Raw genomic sequence first — 19,814 nt, 5'->3', positions numbered from 1 at the left:
AGACCTCAGGCAAGTTATTTTACCTTTGTATCCTCAGTTGACTCATCTATAAAATAGGTCTAACAGTAGTTTTCTCATAGAGTTGTTGTGAAGATTAAATAACGTAATAAAGGTAAAGTGTTCAGCTCTGGCACTGGCATTTTAATGATTTTCATCAGTAAACTAAGGGTGGTGACACTCTAACCACACAGGTCTGGAGAGGGTCAGCATGTCAAGGGCCTGGTCCATAGTCCCAAACGGGAGCGGAATCACACGGTTCTGCAGCCAGACCTCCCGGGGACCACCAAGAGCATGGGACCTCAGATGCGCCCTGCCTTTGGGATTGAAACTCTGTTTATCAAATTCTAAGCACACAATGCACAAAGGGCAGTTCACTCCTTAGAAAAATAATTCCTGACTCGGTTCCTTTAAGTAGCTAATTTCCCCCAATATGTTCATTGTATGGCCCTATTTTATAAAAATATCTACTGACCATCACCTTCTCAGTAACGTTATCTATTGGGTGAAAATACCCTTCTCCTGCAGGCCTCCTGCCTGCAGTGGATTTCTTCATCTGTTGCTTCAGGTCAGGAACAAATGCAGAATTTTGATGTCCTTTTATTTCCCTCCTGGTCCCAGGTGGGCAAACAGGCAGGCTAAAACCCCAGGCCCAGCTCTTTCTCTGCTCGCCCCGACTCTGCCTCCCACGCCCTTGCTTTCATGGCAGGAGCCGCCCCTGCGCAGCCTTGCTCACCAGCGCTGCTCAGTGGTAATATCTGAGTGCTGCGGCAGAACATCAGCCCTGAACCGCCACCTCCATTGCTCTGGGCCCTAACCCTGTTGACTAACCCAGGGCACTCTCTCTCACCACGACACCTAGGAGCTCTCGGATTCTCAAAATGTCTGCTCAGAAGGCGAGTCCTCTGCGCCCTGACCCCACGGGACCCAACAACAGGAAGATCTTTATTTAAGAGCATCCTTTTTGTCTGCTTATAAAAGGAACACACCCCATCAGCAGGTACGTGAGCAGATGAATTATTCTACTTCCATACCATGAAATTCTAAGTCACTGTTCAACACATTTTATTTGATGTGTTTATATGTAGCTTGAATCTTTTATATTATTGAATTACATGTGCAATTTGGGGGGGGGAAGCACATTGATTATTTTTTTTAAAATGGAAAGTGTAAAAAACAAAGCAACATTTGCCTCTCACTGGCATACCACTCAGAAGAAAGCAGTTCGTTCTTCTGTCTCTTCTGAAGAGTCAAAATGCTGGGGTGTGTGTTTCCAAGACAGACTAAGCCTGAGAGGTAGCACTTCCCCTGCTTGGGGAAGTCACCTGGGCTCCCAGGGCCGGGCTGAAGCTGCTAGCCTGCCCCACCCCAACCTGAGCCACCCCCAGAGGCACCTGCTTGTGTAGGGGGCACCTCCCAAAAGGTTCTCCCTGAGGCCAGCAGAATACTTGGGCCACAAGCCAAAAGGTTCTTCTCTTTGTTAACTACAAAATAAACAACTCAAGCCCCCCGGGCTACTTGCAGTACAAATGTTTATGCCTTTGGAAAGAGAAAAAAGAAAAACTCTTGAGAGTTCTGGAGCAGATGGGCGCCAAGTTTGTAATTAACCCTTAGCAATCGGGGTGTCTGATCTTCCGCCAAGGGGTCTGCAGCAGTAGCAGTTTGAGGCGGGTGGCTGATCTGGGCTTCTGCTATAACTTTGCTATTGATGGGCTTTTGAGGCCTTGGAATGCTCTCTGGAAATGACACCGGCTACATCTTTAAAACTCTGAATTAGGTACTAGAGACTCACCCTGAGAAAGAGCCTGACACCACAGCACCCGCTCCAGGTGAAGGGTTGTGAGCAGCTACAGCATTCAAACCACTTGGGGCAAGACCCCCTGATGATGGGTGTGTACACAGAGTCAGGGGGAGCAAGGCCCACCCACCACGGGGCTAACATTTGCTGAAGAGCAGGTACTTTGTCATATCAATGGTGGACATTGATTAAATGCCCGAGGACCAGACTCTCTGCTAAACTCGACACACTTCATATTATTTCATTTGATCCTCCCAACCACCCAGTAGGGTGGGTGTGGTTATATTCACATTTCACAGATGAGGAAATTGAGTCTCAGAGAAGTAAAGTCTGCTTTATTTTTTTTTTGAGTCTCATTTAATCCTGGCTGCTTAGGTCCTCCTCTTCAGATGATAGGTGTCCCTTGCCCGAGGTCATCGACCTGGTGAGTGGTGGCAGAGCTGGGACTGAAACCCAGGGCTTTGCAACTTCAAAGTCACCTCCGGCCATCCCTGTCCATTTGTGTTCACTAACACAAATGACGGTTATCACCTTTCAGACTTCCAGAAGCAATGCTGAACTCAAAGGAGCTACCTGTGGGAGCTGAGTGCACAGACAAGCTCGCCACTTAGGGGTACCCAGAGGGAGTGAGAGGGGCAGCTGTCAGCCCCCAGGTCCCAAAGCCCATCATGAGAGGCTGGGGGATCTCAAAGGATCATCCTCCTCCATCTTTCCAATGGGGAAACTGAGGCCCAGAAGGCGGAATTCATGCCCAAGTTGCTACTATGACTTTGCCTCCACAGTCTGTGCTTTTCCACAGCTGCATGGAGCTTCCTGAAAAAAAACTGAAGGTGGTGGCAAGCACTGGACTGGGAAGATGGGGAGAAAGCTGATCTGGCGTGTTCCCTGGGCCCTCGGTTTAGATGGAGGGCATCACCCAGTTGCCAAGGGTGTTTCTTCCTTTATGCAAAGTCAGCCGTGGACTGCTTCCATCTTTAGCTGCAGTATCTTGTGGATTCAAGGCACCCTTAATGTCACAAACAGGCAGGGTGGGGAGTGAGTGGGCAGAGGATCTCCAGGAGATTTTAGAGGCAGGACCCAAGAGTATACTCCTTCACTGTACTTCACTTCCTCCCACATCCCATTGGCTGTAACCAGTCACATGGGCTGGGCTGGATACAAGGGCTTCTGGGAAGTATAGTCCTCCTGCGGGGGAGGCGGTGTGGGAAATGAAATTGGTGAATCCACAGCACTGTCTCTGCCATAACTATTCAAAATCTCACAGTCGTGTCAGGGCCTGAAATGCCTCAAGATCTGAAGGAAGGTCCAGTGTGAGTGCTGTTCAGCATAGCATGTAGGAGGAGCAAGTGGGTGAGGCTGGAAAAGTGGGCTGGCCCAGCTTGAGAAACACCAGTGGAAAAGTAGCAGGGAGAGAGGGTACTGATCTGCAACCAAGCCCCACGTGGCTAAAGTCCCTGACATCAATTCAGCCACGGCAGGAGAGGGACATGATGGTGCCAGACACATATATACAACGGAATATTACTCAGCCATAAAAAGAAATGAAACTGAGTTATTTGTAGTGAGGTGGATGGACCTAGAGACTGTCATACAGAGTGAAGTAAGTCAGAAAGAGAAGAATAAATACCATATGCTAACACATATATATGGAATCTAAAAACAACAACAAAAAACTGGTTCTGAAGAACCTAGGGGCAGGACAGGAATAAAGACACAGACGTAGAGAATGGACTTGAGGACACGGGGAGGGGGAAGGGTAAGCTGGGACAAAGTGAGAGAGTAGCATGGACTTATATATACTACCAAATGTAAAATAGATAGCCAGTGGGAAGCAGCCGCATAGCACAGGGAGATCAGCTCGGTGCTTTGTGACCACCTACAGGGGTGGGATAGGGAGGGTGGGAGGGAGATGCAAGAGGGAGGGGATATGGGGATATATGTATATGTATAGCTGATTCACTTCGTTATACAGCAGAAACTAACACACCATTGTTAAGCAATTATACTCCAATAAAGATGTTAAAAAAAAAAAAAAAAAGATGGTGCCAGAGCAAGAGGCAGATGAATGTTAAGGGAAACCCAATAGCCCTGAAGATGTCCAGAGGAGGCCACACCAGCCAAGAGTCCTGGCTAGCTTTCCAGAAAAGAAGAGGATGCAAGGGGGAGCTGGAAAATGAAAATAAAGAACAGAGGAGAAAAGCAAACACAAGGCACTGGAGAGTTCTAAGACAACAGGGACTGGTGCCAGCAGGGCCCGCATCACACAAAGGCTACCTCTGCGGTGACACAGGGCCACACGTTCAGAAGGGTCCTGTGCTCGGCTCTGCTGTCACCATCTTGAAATTCTTAATAATTGTCAAAGAAGGGGCCCCATGTTTTCATTGTGCATTGGGCCGCACAAATTATGCAGCCAGCCCTATGTCTAGCGGTATCAGCATGATGACCCTGCCTCCAGGGCAGGGGTGCTGCTGAAAGAGGCTGCTTTCCAGCCTGATGGGATAGCAGGGCAACAGGAGATGGATCTAGAGGAAGATGGGGAGTGGGGGCTGGTCAGCTCAGGTGTGTCTTGTTCCTTAGTGTTCTCAGGTATAAATATTTAGGAGAGACTGGTTTCAGATTCCACTTGCTCAGGGAGCCAGATTAGGAGGAAACAAGTGCTTGCCGGTGAGAGATTTTTTTAAAAATTGAGAATGATGAGCTCTGTAAGAGATGTGATGTTGAGAATGACAGATGATAGATGAAGTCCAGGTGCCCAAATGGGGAAATGGGGACATTGGATTAAAGTGAGAGGGAGGGGCGTTAGACTAGGAGACTTGAGGTTCATCCTAACTTCAGGAGCCTCTACCTTCATAGACAAAGAGACATTCAAGGAGGCCTGCCTGTATGTTTTTTAACACCAGTCCTGGTGTTGGAGACATTACAAAATCAGGAAGTAGGTTAACTAGTCCAAGATGGAAATGCCTGTGGATGGTGGTGGTGGGGATCCTCTTCAAGTCAAAGAGGGTTTCAGACACAGCTGGCAAACTGATGAGACCAGCCCTCCATTGCATTACCTAGAACAGCCCACAGCCTAAGGGAAGAAGGAACCTAGTACAGTGAGCTCAACCTAGATACAAAGCTTGATTCCAAAGGAGAGGAGTGACTAATAGCCGTGCCTTCCTATCACTTGTTGAGTACACGCAGTGCCAGACACTGTGCTGCACACATATATGAGTTATACTCTGCTGTGTAACGTACCCCACAGTTTAGCAGCTTAAAACAATGAAAATGTATTATTGTCAGTTTCTCTGGGTCAGGATTCAGGAGCAGTTTAGCTGAGTGGTTTTGGTTTAGGGTCTCCCACAAGGTTATAATCAAGATGTCAGCCAGGGAGGCCGTCATCTGAAGACTTGTCTGGGGCTGGAGGATCCATGTCCAGGATGGTACACTCATGCAGCTGGCAAGTCGGTCCTGGCCCCCTCAGTTCCTTGCCTCTTAAACCTCTGCATGGTACTTCTTAAGCATCCTCAAGATATGGTAGCTGGCTACTGGAGCATGTGATGCAAGAGAGAGGAGGATGGAAGCCTCAATGTCTTTTATGATGTAGCCTCAGAAATCACACTTGGTCATTTCTGCAGTGTCCTGCTGGTACAGAGATCAGACCTATTCGGTGTGGGAGGCAACTACACAAGGGTGTGAATACCAGGAGGTGAGGATCATTGATGGCCACTGTGAGGGCTGCCTACTACAGCATGTTGCTTGCATTATCTCATTTAATCATGACAACAGAGTTGGTAATAATATTTTCCCCTACTCGGAGGAAGAAAGTTTGTTCAATATCAAAGAACTAATAGCAGAGCTGAGATTTGAACCCAGCTGTCCCTTGGATATGTCTGAGCTCTATGGTGAGCAGGGATGATGTAAGCGAGGACTGACAGAAATGCTCACAAACCCTGTTAGACCCTGGCCTCCAAGCAGGAAGATGTTGCATTTCTCTCCTTTGGAGAGTCCCAAGTGGGAATGGCATCTTCTCCCCGACTCTCCCACAGGCCATTGGGAGCTTTGGCCCCGGGAGGGCACCAGTGAATAAGAGGTAGAGAAGGAGGCTGCATCTCTCCAACCCCTCCTCACTTCTCCCCAAGAGAGGGGGCTGCTACTTCGAATGAGTCTGATTCCAGAACAGTGACTGAGTAGAATTTACTAGTCACTGTTAGAAGATCTTTCACATACACAAACACTACACACATGCACACACACACTGTCTCTCCATACACACATACCACATGCATGCACACAACCACACGTGCACAAGCATGCCCACACTGTCATACAAATGTGCTTATCATGCAGGTGCACATCTGACACACACACATGCACACACACCACACGCTCTTCTCTTAGCCTTTCTGCCTCTAAGTGACCACATGGTTCATTTTTTCCATAAATATTTATTGAGCAGCTACTTATGCCTGGCATGGTGCTGGGTACAAAGGATACAGTGGCATTAAAAATAGGTGTGGTCTCTCCTAGCTAATGCAATAAGACAAGAGAAGGAAATTAAAGGTGTACAGAGTGGGAAGGAAGAAATAAAACTGTCTTTGTTCACAGATGACATGATCATCCATGTAGAAAATCTGAAAGAATCAGTAAAAAAAAAAAAACTCCCAGAACTAATTAGTAATTATAGCAAAGTTGCAGGATACAAGATTAATATACAAAATTAATTAGTTTCCTATATACTAGCAATGCACAAGTGGAATTTGAAATTAGAGAAATAGTACTGTTTACATGAGTACCCCCAAAATGGAATACTTAGGTATAAATCTAACAAAATATGTACGAAATCTATATGAAGAAAACCAGAAAACTCTGATGAAAGATATCAAAGAATAACTAAATAAATGGAGAGATATTTCATGTTCATGAATAGAAGGACTCAATATTGTCAAGATGTCAGTTCTTCCCAACTTGATCTATAGATCCAATGCAATTCCAATTGAAGTCTCAGCAAGTTATTTTTGGATATTGAAAAACTGACTCTAAAGTTTATATGGAAATGCAAAAGACCCAGAATAGCCAACATGATATTGAAGGAGAAGAACAAAGTTGGAGGAATGACACTACCTGATGTCAAAACTTACTGTAAAGTTATGGTAATCAAGACAGTGTGGTATCAGTGAAAGAACAGACAAATCAATCAGTGGAACAGAATAGAGAACCCAGAAAAAGATCCCCATAAATATAGTCAACTTCTCTTTAACAAAGAAACAAAGACAATATAATGGAGCAAAGATAGTCTTCTCAGCAAATGGTATTGGAACAACTGGACATCCACATGTAAAAAAAAAAAAAAAATCTAACCACAGACCTTACACCTCTAACAAAACTTAACTTGAAATGAATCACAGACATAAATGTAAAATGTGAAACTATAAAACTTCTAGAAGATAATAAAGGAGAAAACCTAGATGACCTTGTGTATGGTGATGACTTTTTTAGATATAACACCAAAGGCATGATCCATGAAAGAAATCGTTGATAAGCTGGACTTCATTAAAATGTAAAACTTCTGCTCTGCAAAGACATATCAGGAGAATGAGAAGACAAGCCACACACTGGGGGAAAATATTTGCAAAAGACACATCTGACAAAGACTGTTATCCAAAATATATCTACTTAAAACAACAATAAGAAAATAAATGACCTGATTTTTAAAATGGGCCAAAGACCTTAACATACATCTCACCAAAAAAGATATACAGATGACAAATAGCATGTGAAAATATGCTCCATGTCGTATGTCATCAGGGAAATGCAAATTAAAACAATTAGATACCACTACACACCTATTAGAATGAACCAAATCTAGAATACTGACAACACCAAATGCTGGTGAGGAGCAATAGGAACTCTCATTGCTGGTGGGAATGCAAAATGGTACAGCTACTTTGGAAGACAGTTTGGTGGTTTCTTACAAAACTAAACATGCTCTTACTATATGATCCTGCAGTCATGCTCCTTGGTATTTACCAAAAGGAATTGAAAACATGTCCACATAAAAACCTGCACTCAAATGAGTATGGCAGCTTTATTCATAATTGCCAAAACTTGGAAGAAACCAAAATGTCCTTCAGGAGGTGAATGTATAAATAAACTGTGCTACATCCAGGCAATGGAATATTATTCAGCACTGAAAAGGAATAGTCCATCAAGCCATGAAAAGATGTGGAGGACACTTAAAAGTGTTTTACTACGTGAAAGAAGCCAATCTGAAAAGGCTACATACTGTATGATGCCACCTATATGACGTTGTGGAAAAGGCAAAACTATGGAGACAGCAAAAAGATCCAGCAAAAAGACAGCAGGGGTTAGTGGGGAGGGAGGGATGAGTAGGCAGAGCACAGAAGATGGTGAAAATACTCTGTATGATACTTTGATGGTGGATACATGTCATTATACATTTGCCAAAGCCCATAGAATGTACAACACCAAGCGTGAACTGTAGTGTGAACTTTGGACTTTGGGTGATAATGACATGTCAGTGTAGGTTCATCGACTGTAACAGATGTCCCACAACCATCTGACATGCTTGAGGCAGGTCACAACTTTCTTACCTCATCTGGGACCCCCGGAGGTCCCACTGTGTTCTCTCAGTGAAACAGCACACAGCAAGCCACAAACACCAGAGCAGACAGAAGGAGGGATGCCCCAAAGGAATCCAGCCCTGGTCGCAATATGTTTTATCATCTGCACAAGCACATAAAGCCTTGTGTGGCTTTGCTCAGGATCAATGGCCATAATTATTTAATGGCAAAGCAGGACTTGTCACTCGGTGACATCAAAGGCCCCCAAGACCAGTGCGGGCTCCTCTGAGACTATTCCAGAACCAAGCTATATATCATTTTTCTGTTTGTCAATGTCTTGGTGTGTATATTTCACTGGGCAACCTCACAGGAAGCAAGATTTGGGCACCCCGGACCTCCCTTCCGGACACCAGCCCTGAGGACCACAGTCCCACCATGCCTTCAGCCACAGGCTTTTGGCACCAGTGAGCAGCGTGGGCACCCAGCAGAAGACAAGGGTAGTGGGTGAGAACAGGTGGAGTGTGCACCTGGTGGGCAGGCCCATGCATGCATGTAAGAGAGCCTGGAGGCCCTCAGACAGCACGTTGAGACTTTGAGGGAGGCTAACCACCCCATCTGTGGCCCAGGCCTGCCTAATTTACCTCTGGTTACAGATGCTTTCCTATATGGCAGGACCAAGTAATTTAAGTCACAATCTGGAATGTCTATCAGAGCTGGAGGTCGTGCTCTGTCCAAGTGCAGGCACCCCCTGTAGCATCCTCAGCAGGTGGCCCTTTACCCCTGTGTTCACCTTCCTGCGGCAGGAAGCTTGTACCTCTGCAGGCAGCCGCTCCTGCACTTGACAGGTGTGACTCTTACCTATCCGGCCCTTGGACTCTTGTTGGCCCAGAAACGTGGGCCTTGTCCCAACCTTCCTCTCAATCCCATCTACTGCCCTTTATCCCTCTGCCACTGCCAAGTTCAAGCCAAAAACCACCCCTTGCTGGGTGACAGCAGTAGTGTCCTTGGTGGTTTTCCCCCTCCCATCCATTCTCCACCCTCCCACAGGGGGGCCCTCCTAAACCCAGGGCTGACCAGCTCCTTCCTGCCTAAACCCTTCCATAACCGAATACTAGCCCTAAGAACCCCAGTGCTCCCAGGATAACGGGGCTTCCTGGGCTTTTATGATCTGCCTTCAACTGATCTCTCTAACCTCATTAATAATAGTAAGAAGAAGAAGAAGAAGAAGAAGAAGAAGGTGATGATGATTGCCAACACTTAGCACCTACTGAGCTCCAGGCACTGTTTAAATGCCCCAGACTGCCCTGGTGACACCTTGGTTTTGGCTCAATGAGACCCATGTCCAACTTCTGACCTTTAGAATGGTAAGAGAATGAATCAGTGTTATTTTAAGCCACACAAAATTTGCGGTAATTTGTTACAGCAATCATAGAAAACTAATACTCCTATTAGAAATTTAAATTGAGAACTTAAAAAATCTATTAATTTGTTTAAAAATAACAGTATATTTTTTGTTAGCATAAAAATATTTTTATTTTAAAGTAACTATATTTTAAAAAATATTAGTGAGAAGATGGCTTTTTAAAAAATATTTTCGTAAATCTTTTCATGTCTGGCTCCACAGATGATAGCTGGATTCCCATGTCTGCTCTTGCATTCTGTCTGTTGTGGTGTATTGTTTTGGTTGAAAATATGAAGAAAATTCAACCTCATACAGATAGGAAGGTGGAAAAAAAGAGGAGCATTTCAATAGCTTTTTCAGACAACAATGGCTATTCTTCTTTGATATAAACTAAAACACAAAATTGGCAGTTTTTCAAAGGTTAGTTGCAGTGTGGAATCTGAAACCATATCAATGGTCTTTGTTATGACGGCCTTTGAATGATTCTGGCCTTGATGCCCCTTTGCTACACAGAGGAGCTGACAGTCCCCTTGCTGGGGAGCCCAGGAAAATGCTTAAGGTAACTCAGCCCTAGTAGGAGCTGGGCCAGGGAAAGGACAGAGGTGACAATGGGGTGGAAGTGGCAGAGCAGTTTAGGACAGTGGCATTGGATACAGCCAGCTGAGACCTTTAGAGGCTGCCAATGACAAGCTGACACTTCCCCGTCCCCTCCCCATAGCCAATTACAGCTCAAACAAAACCAACCATAAGCTCCAAACCTTCGTGCATGTTGGAATTAAAATAGCTTCTTTCTAAATCTTCTGCTATCTTCTAGCCAGATTCTGGCTAAGTTTGTCAAAGCCCATCTCTGCTAATTGCTCTGGTCCTTGGGTATCCAGCCTGCTGGGAGTTAAGACAAGCTGAGTATGAGTGCAGGTCCTGCTATGCACCAGGCCTGTGGCCCTCGGTGTCCTCCTCTGTACAGCAGGTATCTTAACACCAGGGTTGTGAGGACCCTGAGATGAGGCTTGTGAGGCATTTTAGCCAGCACCTGGTGAGTGCAAGTTCAAGTTTGCTGTTATTATTGCAGGAATGCAAGTGACCTTCCAGGTGCCTCCAACTGGCCCCTGCAGCCCAGATCTTTCAGCCAGTGCCCAGGGCTTAGTGAGGTTGGCTGAACTGCCCACTCTCTCCCCAGCCCCATAACCTGGGGTTTCCCTGGAAGCCTCAGGGCTGGGGATGGAGGTGTTGATGAAAATAATCAACAAACAATTTATAATAAGAATAGCAAAGAGTTTTATTTGAGCCAAACTAAGGACTATAGCCAGGAAGACAGCCTCTCAGATAACTCTGAGAAACTGCTCCATAGAAGCATGGTTTTCAGCACAGTTTTATGTCTTGTCAGAACAAAGAACATCAAACAAGTCAGGGATACATTCCTTCAAGTTTAAAAAAAAAAACAGATCAGCATGTACACATCAGGTCAGTATGGCCTTGGCACCTGGGAAGGGAGTCTTAGCACCAGAGGAGTGACATCCCAGGAGGGAGGCATTTAATCTTTATTTTTAACATGGGCATTCTTTACTTCTGGTCAAAGTGCCCTTTTCTTGAATCAAAGCAGATGTACAATGTATGTTTAATAGGCCACAAACGGGCTGTACTAGTTAGCATAAAATTCAAGTTAACTCATGTATAAGCCAGAATGACTTCCCCAGACCTCAATACATGAACATTTCTTTTATCAGAGGAGTACAAGGAAATGTCTCAAACACAAGCAACTTTTCCATTTCCTCTTCCCGCAGAGCCCAGAACCACTGCAGCTGCTTCCAGAAGGATAGGATCTGGGAGGCCAGGGGGAGGAGGGGAGCAGGTCAAGGAGGCAGCACACTTGTCCCACAAACTTGAAGCTTGGGGTGGACACTCTGAGGGGGACTGTCCAGATCCCCCTTCCAGGCCGGGGCACCCAGAGCTCATCCCAGCAGCCCGCCCCAGGAAGCGGGAACACATGGTTGGATGTCCTCATTGTCTTCCCTTGGGGGACCTGGTCTGCCTTCAGTGGCTCACTTTGCACAAGTCCAAAGGTCCATACCAGCAGCAGAGTCCCAGTGGCCAGCCAGGTCCCCCTGCCTAAGCCTGCCTTCCTGAGAACAAGCTCTTATAACCTGCTCTCAGATCTGGGGTCTCTGAGCTGCCCTCGGGGAGCCTGCCAAGGGACCTGGGTCCTGCTGGGTGGTCCAGGTGAGCCCCTCACCCTTCCCAGTCTCAAGACCTCCCGCAAAGGACTGGAGGAGCCTCTAGTTAGGAAGGGAATGTGCAGCCAGTGGCACATATGTCACACCTCCTTAGCAGACCCTTCCGCACCCCACCTGAGTCAGAGGCTGAGTCAAAGGAGAGGAGGGAAGCCTCCTTGAAACCTCCCAAGCATGCGGGGGAGAGGGGAGGGATGGAGACAGAGATGGGGATGGGGCCTCCTGCCCTTCCTGCAGACTTTGGGGACAATCGGCAGAGTGCTGGTTTCTTCTATCCAGCCTTTGCCTCTTAAGGGGAACAGAACCCTATCCTTCCCTGGTGGTGGAATGCCACCCTCAGCTGCAGATTTTCGGGAGGGGGTCTCTGAGGTATGGTGGTTTTGCCCGAAGGGGCAGTTCTGCCCCTGGCACAGGGAGGTGGACAGGGGAGCCAGGGCAGCCCCATGGATCTCTACTGAACTAAAAAGGGGAGTTCAGAAGGGAGATGGGTCAGACTACCCTTGGTTTCCAAGGGTTGGCCATAAAAGGCGTTGCAGTGCCTGCCTTCCTCTCTCTTGGATCACTTGCTCTGGGGAAAGCCAGCCGCCATATTGTGAGGACACTGAAGCAGCCCCATGGGAGGCCTGAGTGATGAGGAACTGAGACCTCCAGCCAAGAGCCATGTGAGCAAGCCATCTTGGAAGTGGGTCTTTCAGCTCCAGTCAAGTCTTCAGGTGATGGTAGCCTTAGCCAATATCTTGACCTCAGTCTTATGAGTGACCTGAGCCAGAACAGCTCAGCTAAGCTGCTCTGGAACTCTTGACCCACAAGAACAACAGATAACTAATAAAGAGTTCCTCAGAATTTGGAGATCTAGGTGTGGAGGAAACAGGTTCTGCTCCAACCTTTGTTGGTGGTTGGATTCTTCAGCCCTCAGATCCTCGGGCTGTGGCCTCTTGGCTCTGCCAGGAACCAAAAAGATCTGCATCCAGCTCTGCAGACTGGCTGAGGGTATGACTGGGCCACGTCCCTCGATGGGTAGAAAAGCTTGTTGTGTGTGTGATGAGGGGATGAGGGGTGATGATTAATTTGCTAGGGCTACCATAACAAAATACCATAAACTAGGTGGTTTAAATAACAGAAATGTATTTTCTCACAGTCCTGAAGGCTGAAAGTCCAAGATCAGAGTGCTGGCAGGTTTGGTTTCTCCTGAGACCCTATTCTTGGCTTTCAGATGGCCACCCTCTTTCTGCCTCTTCACATAGTTGTCCCTGTGTGCATGTGCATCCCTGGTATCTCTTTGTGTATCCAAATTTCCTCTTCTCAAAAGGACTCCAGTCATATCAGATTCGGGTCTACCCTAATGACCTTCTTTTAACTTAATTACCTCTTTAAAGACCTTAGGTCCAAATGTGGTTACTTTTTGAGATACTGGGAGTTAGGACATCAACATATGAGTTTGGGGGTGGGCATGGTTCACCTGATACAGGTGCTGAGAGCTTAGTTTTGTCTGAGCCAAGGGGCTGCTGGCAGTGGGGAGGAGCATAAAAGAACTGGGTGTGGGAACAGGACCCATGATCTGAGGAGGAAGAGTGAGGCTCAGGGTAGGCTGCCTGCCACAGATAACTTTCTGGGAAATAGAGGAGCCAGGACCCAAACATATAGTGCCTGTACCCAACCTGAGTGGACACAGAATCCAGTGGGGGGTCTCTCTGTGGCCAGAGTTTCATTGGTAGGCCCAGTGGCCACGTCAAGGCCTGGGGCCTTGATGAAGGTGGAAATTGGAACTTGGGTATCAGCCCAGCCCAGCAGGGGGGACCTGTGAAGGAGATAGCCAGGGAGGCGGCCATGAGGGCCACAATGCAGACAGGCCCAGGGCCAAGATGACATTGAACCTGCACCTCCCTCCTGGACCTCTTCTTGCCAGAACCAGGTGTTTACCCACAGACCCTGGACAGACCACCTCTGTACAGCCTTAGCCTTCCCTATGACTGAGAAATATTCCTGCAGTTTCTGCAACAACCCTTGACCTCTTCACTGCCTGGACTCATTCAGGGTTTTTCCACACTCTTTTCAACTTAATTGACATTTATACAACTTCCTACCCCAAAATAGCAGAATGCACATGGAACGTTTACCAAGATAGACCATATTCTGGGCTATAAAACAGACCTCAATGAATTTTAAAGGATTGGAGTGAGCTTTCGCCTTAAGAAACTAAAAGGCAAGAAGAAAAAGGAGAAGAGCAGAAGGAGGAGATGAAGAAGGGGGGTGGGGGAGGAGGAGGAGGAGATTAGTGAGACCCCAAGTAAGTAGAAGAAAGGCATAAAAATCAACATGGAAATCAAACAAATGGAAAACAGAAAAATAATAGAGAAAATCACTGGAAAAAAAAAACTGGTTCTCTGAGAGCAATAAAATTGATTAACCTCCAGCCAGATTGGCCAATAAAAAAGAAAGAAGACACACTACAGAAGTGACATCACTATAGATTTTATAGATATTTAAAAAACAAAAAGGGAATATTTTGAACAACTTTGTGCCAAAAATTTTGGCAATTTAGATGAAATAGACAAATTCCTTGAAAAGACATGATTTACCAAAGATCATTCAAGAACCAAGAAATACCCTGAATACCTCTTTATCTATTAAAGACTTTGAATTTATAGTTAAAATCCTTCCTACAGACAAAACTTGAGGCCTGAATGGATTCACTGGGCCCACAAATCCCCCCCAATATTTAAGGAAGAAATAATACCAATTCCATACAAACTTTCAGAAAACTGAACAGGAAGAAATATTTCCCAATTCATTCTATGAGGCCATTAATTCAACTGATACCAAAACCAGACAGTAGTATTTTAAGAACAGAAAAATTACAATATCACTCATGAACATAGAAACAGAAAATTCTTACCAAAATGTTGGAAAATTGAATCCAATAGTATACAGCAAATTCTCTTGTTTTATTGTCTATCTGGGGATGACTTTATTTCACCTTCAGCTTTGAAAGATAGTTTTTGCTGGATATAAGATTCTTGGCTGACATATTTTTCCTTTCAGCACTTTGCCTCCATTGTTTCTTTCTCTTTTTTTAAAAAATAAATTTATTTATTTATCTATCTATTTATTTTTGGCTGTGTTGGGTCTTTGTTGCTGCATGCAGGCTTTCTCCAGTTGTGGCAAATGGGGGCTACTCTTCGTTGTGGTGCTCATGTTTCTCATTGTGGTGGCTTCTCTTGTTGTGGAGCACAGGCTCTAGGCATGCAGGCTTCAGTAGTTGTGGCACACGGGTTCAGTAGTTGTGGCTCACAGGCTCTAGAGTGCAGGCTCAGTAGTCGTGGCACACGGGCTTAGTTGCTCTGCAGCATGTGGGATCTTCCCGGACCAGGGCTCAAATCAGTGTCCCCTCCACTGGCAGGCAGATTCTTTTATTTTTTTAATAAATTTATTTACTTTATTTATTTATTTTTGGCTGTGTTGGGTCTTCTTTGCTGCGTGCAGACTATCTCTAGCTGTGGTGAGCGAGAGCTACTCTTCGGTGTGGTGCACGGGCTTCTCCTTGCAGGGGCTTCTCTTGTTGCAGAGCACAGGTTCTAGGCACATGGGCTTCAGTAGTTGTGGTGCACAGGCTCAGTAGTTGTGGCATGTGGGCTTCAGTAGGTGTGGCTCTTGGGCTCTAGAGCGCAGGCTCAGTCGTTGTGGCACACGGGCTTAGTAGCTCCACAGCATGTGGGATCTTCCCAGACCAGGGCTCGAACCCATGTCCCCTGCATTGGCAGGTGGATTCTTAACCACTGTGCCACCAGGGAAGCCCTGCCTCCATTGTTTCTGATGAGAAGTCAGCTACTAGTCTTATTGAAGTCCTCTTGTATGTGTGACATACTTTTCTTTTGATGCTTTCAAGAATTTCTTTTTGTCCTTGAACTTTTTTTTTATTATGATGTGTTTGGATGTGGATCTGTTTGCATTTTTCCTACTTGGAGTTCATTAAGCTTCTTGTATATGTAAATTAACGTTTTCATCAAATTTGAGGAGTTTTCAACCATTAATTCTTCAAAAAGTTTTTCTTCCCCCTTTTCTCTCTCCTCTCCTCTGGTGCTCCCATTATACATGTGTTGGTGCACGTAATGCTGTATCACATTTCTCTAACTCTCTGTTCATTTTTCTGCATTCTTTTCTCTCTCCATTCTTCAGATTGTATAATCTCTGTCAGTCTATCCTCGTTTGCTGATTCTTTCTGATCTGAAATGGGTGGGGGAGGGAGGGAATGTGCCATGTCTCAAATGCTACAGACTCTTGCTGTTCTGAGATTTACTAGATTTTCTTGAATAAATGTTTCTTTGTTTGCTGTATGCCCTTAAGGCAATTTCCAGAGACTTTAAGTGTGTTTTTTGTTTGTTTGTTTTACAAATAATTGTTATCAATTATAGTTGTTTATCTGGGGTGAGGGAGCCACAGAGTTCCTCACACCACTATTCCATAAGCCATCTCTGAATATATGACATGTAAAAAGAGTAATACATCACAACCAAGTGAGATTTCTCTAAAGAATGCAAAGTTGCTTTAATATTGGAAAATCAATCAGTATGATTCACTGTATTAATAGACTGAAAAATAAAAACTGTAAGAGCATCTCAATAAATGCAGAAAAATATGCATTCCTGTTAAAAAAAAACTTTAAGCAAACCAAGAATAGAAGGGAAATTCCTTACCTAATAAAGGACATCTACACAAAAAACACCAAGCAACAACAACAAAAATCCTACAGCTAACATCATCTTTAATGACGGAAAACTGAATACTTGCCCTCAAGATCATGAACAAGACAGGCCTGTCTACTCTCACCACTTCTATTCAGCATTGTACGAGAAGTTCTAGCCAATATAATCTGGCAAGAAAAAGAAATAAAAGGCATCTGTATTTGAGAGAAAGGGGGGAAACTGCCTTTATTTGCAAATAACATGTATGTCTACATTGAACATCTGATGGAATTTACAAAAAAGCTATGAGAACAAGTAAGTGAGGATGAAAGATACAAGATCAACATACAAAAATCAATAGTATTACTAGCAACAAACAATTGGAAATTAAAAAAAATTTATTTACAATAGTACAAAAATATGAAATACTTAGGGATAAATACAACAGAAAGTATGAAGCATTGTACAGAACATTGTTCCGAGAAATTTAAAAAGTCTAAATAAGTGGAAAAGTATGCCATGTTTGTGGATTGAAAGACTTAATATTGTCAAACATGTCAATTCTCCCTAAATCAATCTACAGATTCAACATAATCCTAATCGAAATCCCAACAGGGCTTTTGGTAGACATTGACAAGCTGATTCTAAAATTTATATGGAAATGCAAAGGATTTAGAATAGTCCTTTCAACAACTTTTTAAAAGAACAAAGTTGGAGGACTTAAATGCCTTCAAGATATTATAAAGCTACAGCAATGAAGACAATGTGACATTGGTATAAAAATAGACAAGTGATTTAATGGAACAGAACAAAGAATCCAGGAATAGACTCATGTATGTATATGGTCAATTGAATTTCAACAAAGGTGCAAAGGCAATTTCATAGAGAAAGGGTAGTATTGATATTTTCAACAAATGGTGCTAAAACAATGATAGTGTGCTGAACCTCCACCCCCAAGATACGTCCACATCCTAATTCCCAGAACCTCTGAATGTTACCTTATTTGGGAAAATGGTCTTTGCAGATGTAATTACATTAAGGATCATGAAATGAGAAGATCATCCTGGATTATCTGAGTGGGCCCTAAATCCAATGACAAGTATGTTTATAAGAGACGCACAGAGGAGAGACATACAAGGAGAAGGTGGTATGAAGTCAGAGGCAGAGATGGGAGTGATGTGACCAAGGAATGCCAGGCAGCCACCAGAAGCTATAAGATATGAGGAAGAGATTTTCTCACAGAGGCCCCGAGGGAGCACGGCCCTGCCAATGTCTTGCTTTCAGACTTCTGAACTCCAGAACTGTTAGAGAGTTGTTTTAAGCCACCAAGTATGTGGTAATTTGTCATGGTATCCTCAAGAAACTAATGTAGACATCCATATGCAATTTTCTTTTAAAAAGAATTTTGATCCACACCTTGCACTGTATATAAAAATTAACTCAAAAATAGATCATAAACCTAAATGTAAAACCTAAAACTATAAAACTTCTAGAAGGAAAGATAGGAAAAGAAAATCTTTGCAACCTTAGGTTAGGCAAAGATTTTTTATTTATATGCTCCTGCATATCCAACACCGAACCTGAACTCGGGCTCCGAGTGGCCACTCAGCAAACGTGTGTGTGGGAGGAATGAGCCATTCCCTGTACAGGCCCGGGATGCTCAGGCCACAGAGCCAGCATTGAATTTCCTGGGGATTCAAGTCAGCCACGTTACACCCAGCAGGAAAAATTCAGAGCTGACGTTAATTCAGACCCCACATACATGATTCTTACTGAGTGAGGCATTGAGACAATCTCGCCCTTTGTCAGAACTGTGGGAGTCTTACTTACACGTAGAGAGAAGCCAGTCTAAAATCAGTCGCTTTTTGAAACCATCAACTCAAGAAATTAAGGATTCTGTCAGCGTGCCCTGAATTTCTGAGCCCAGCAATTAATTCCTTCTAGATTAAAGGATTGTTGTGTTTCTAATACATTATTATGCGGAGTGGGCTTGCTGTGAATTTTAAAACTTTAGCTAGAATCCTCATTAACTGGGACCTTTTATCCGTGTGCAACTTCTAGAAGAGGCCAGTGGCTAGAAAGTGAGCTGACACATCCAAAAAGAAAAAAAAAAGCATCCAAGGGGGCGTCCCAACGCACATTCAGCCCGGGCAGCTGTCGTCTCTCCTAACGGTAACAGGGCCATTTCCTCATAAGGCACGAGGCCCAGGCTGGACATTGTACACCACCCCACGAATCCTCGCCCGCCCTGTCAGGTGAACACGGTTGTTATTATCTCCAGTTTACAAATGAGGAGACTGTGGCTGGTGAAGGGAGGTGAGGACCCTTGCTCAGGCCCGTGGTGGCCCAAGTCTGCCTAACCTCCAGGCTCCATGCTTGGTCCCATTTTCCACTGCATCCCCTACTACCTGGACTGTGAAGATCGCTGTGCAGAAGGATGACCCCAAGGCCTTTTGAGTCCACCATCCACCTAAGAACCATTCCATTGTGGAGTGGTACCCAGGGCCATTTACATGCTGGGAGGGAGCCATGGAAATGCAGCCGTGCATGAGGCGGAGGGTGACCCAGAGGCCAGGGTCTCCATCCCATGTCTGGGAACCTCGGGATTCTTTCAGGCAGGGTCCAGCCTGGCTGCACTTATGGCAGAACCTGAACTCAGATGCAGCCCTTGAGGGGAGATTTCTAGGACCTGGGTCAGACGCTGGCTGAGCCACCCCACATTAACCTGGGTCCCCTCAGTATTTTAGTCAATCCTCGTTTTTAGTTCACAGGGGTTCATATACATAATGTGTGTGCACCCAGCCATCTCCTCACCCCACCCCAGCCCCCGGCAGGCTGGGAACCAGTGCCCACCTCCCCTCAGTCCAGTGCAGGTCCCTGGAACCCTGGGGTCTCCTCCTAGAAACTTTAGAAACTCACAAGGGAGCGGGTCAGGAGCTCCAGCCCCCCTAATAAAATGCCCCCTTCCAGCTCCCCAGACGAGAGGTCGGGAGACAGGCAGCCCCGAGAGCAGACCCATCCGAGGGCCTCCTTCCTCTGGGCCCACGGCACCTACCTAAAGCAGAGGGGCTGCTCAGCACCTCCTGCCATGGTGGCTGGAGCTCACCACCGCACAAAGCCGCTCACAATATTCTTGTTGTGAAA

The 19,814-nt window shown here is 45.3% G+C and overlaps 1 protein-coding gene across 2 annotated transcripts in view; it reads left to right on the top strand.

The window, feature by feature from the left end:
* Positions 1–19,814, top strand: part of EMID1 (EMI domain containing 1) — an 81,240-nt gene that overhangs the window by 5,512 nt on the left and 55,914 nt on the right. The window contains exon 2 of one of the 2 annotated variants that reach the window (XM_049698333.1): positions 860–997. The exons of the other annotated variant lie outside the window; for it this stretch is intronic. The gene's annotated coding sequence lies outside the window, so the exon portion shown is untranslated. The remainder of the gene's footprint in view (positions 1–859; positions 998–19,814) is intronic. 2 annotated transcript variants of the gene reach the window in all.

The sequence above is a fragment of the Orcinus orca genome, chromosome 15, assembly GCF_937001465.1.
Source record: "Orcinus orca chromosome 15, mOrcOrc1.1, whole genome shotgun sequence".
NCBI classification, from domain to species: domain Eukaryota; kingdom Metazoa; phylum Chordata; class Mammalia; order Artiodactyla; family Delphinidae; genus Orcinus; species Orcinus orca.
This window is presented reverse-complemented; position numbering and strand designations above follow the sequence as displayed.